Source organism: Bombus impatiens, unplaced genomic scaffold (assembly GCF_000188095.3).
Source record: "Bombus impatiens unplaced genomic scaffold, BIMP_2.2 scf_0548, whole genome shotgun sequence".
NCBI classification, from domain to species: Eukaryota; Metazoa; Arthropoda; class Insecta; order Hymenoptera; family Apidae; genus Bombus; species Bombus impatiens.
Window position 1 is genome coordinate 518,664 of NT_176967.1, and position 1,780 is coordinate 520,443.

The 1,780-nt window shown below is 53.2% G+C and overlaps 1 protein-coding gene across 5 annotated transcripts in view; it reads right to left on the reverse strand.

Annotated features, from left to right (window-relative positions):
- The window catches only part of LOC100743152, a 240,125-nt gene that overhangs the window by 75,844 nt on the left and 162,501 nt on the right, over positions 1-1,780 (reverse strand). The window lies entirely within an intron of this gene.

Sequence of the window (1,780 nt, forward strand, 5' to 3'; positions counted from 1 at the left end):
GCCTGGCCAGCGTAGGCGTATTTACCCGATGGGCTTTGAGGATCGGATTGCAGGCGCCCCGTGAGAGAAGGTCCCGTCGTTTGTTCGCTCCTCCTTTTCATCCGACCTCTCTCTTTCCCTCTTTCCCTATCCTCATCGCATCCCCTGTCCTCATACGCCCTTCGTTACTCTCACGGCGGTTGCATGCTTCCAGGCAGCGGTATTTCGAGGCCTAGCGGGGACTACCGGCGGACATCCGCAAATACCGCCAACGAGTATTTAGAAATCCTTTCGTTCGGGCCGGTGGATTGCGAAAGGGAAGCAGAGTGGCCCCGGCGCCTGGCGTCGGTAACTTCAAACGGGCTTTGCGAAACAGGTTGATGCCGAAATAGTCCATTGTGGTTATCGTATTACTCGCGATATTGTACTCGTCATCGACCTGTTCGTCGGTAAATGGCCCGCGTTTTGCCAGAGGGTTGCGCGCGTTCTCTCTGTACCTAAACCGCCGCGCGTCGACCGCAGACGTTGATGGAAAGAGTCATCGGTCGAAAAAAAGAAACGAAAGAAACGAATAAGGTCTTTGGAGAGCGGGTAGAGGCGGATAGCGATCGGATTCCGCGGAGCCAGGCCAGACTCGCGCAGATTATTCGTCGACGATGCTCGATGGGCGGACGCCGGCGCCTACTCCGAGCGGCGACAGCTTTTCTGGAAGCGCTCCAACCGAGGCTTGTTTGCCGAACGCCGAGCCGAAAGGTGATGCAGCGAATTTTCCGAGTGTTTGCTAAACATCCTTCTGGAGCTTGTGCACCGTGACGCCGAGTGGATGCTCGTCGACGGGCCTTTGCGTGTCGCTGCAAAGGCGTTAATGCATTCCGTGAGAAAGTGGACACGGCTTGACGGAAACCGTGGTACCGTAAGTGGTCGTTGCCGTGCTCTGTTCCGCGATTTATCGTCGGTAGGAACGTTGCGTCGTAGGGAAGGATTCGTCTTGCTTCGCGAGGCACGACAATGCTTCTCTCGACACGGCAACGTAACAGGACGATTCGTGAGGGTAGCGCGTATTTGTATACGAGATCGTTCGCGGAATATTCGTTTTCTTCCGAAAATTAGCGAAAACGACCAGGACAGCGGAAACTTTCGAGCGTTATCAGCGTACCTCGACAGACGGACCGAAATCGATGCTTTGGTTAAGAGTTTTAACGCGAACAAATACGGTTCTCGGGCTGGCCGCGCCAGTAGATTCCATAGTGAAGGAAGATTGCGCAGTCTGTTTGCAAGGGATGATGCATCGTTCGACAAACACGGGTAATCTTCGTCGGTTTTCGGGCGTCAGAAGTTTGTTTAACCTTCCTCAAAAACACGCGAGATAGCCGGTGTATCTAGCCGGGCAAATAGACCGAGGAACTTGTCGTATCTCTGGAGAGAGGAACCTTTCGACAAAAACACGCGATAACCGCGTCGAGCAACGTGAAGTTCGTTGCTCTCGGAAATTCGTTGGAAAAACCAGCGATAAAGCGCTAATACCTTCGAACGACATTCTTTCGCCGGTACTGGAAAGTCGAAACAACGCCGGTGAGCACGAAACTCTCGAATCACAAAGTATGTATACTCGCTGAGTTCGATTCGACCGCGCTTTTCACCGACTTTCCACGGTTTCTTCCGAAACTCGTCGTGAAACTTATCGACGCGTTATCGGTCGACGAACTCCTTGTCAGACCGCGTGCGTTTGCTCGAGCGAGGTGATCAACGTTCTCGATTACCACCGATGATCGTTACCTGCTTTTAAATAAACATGGGACGC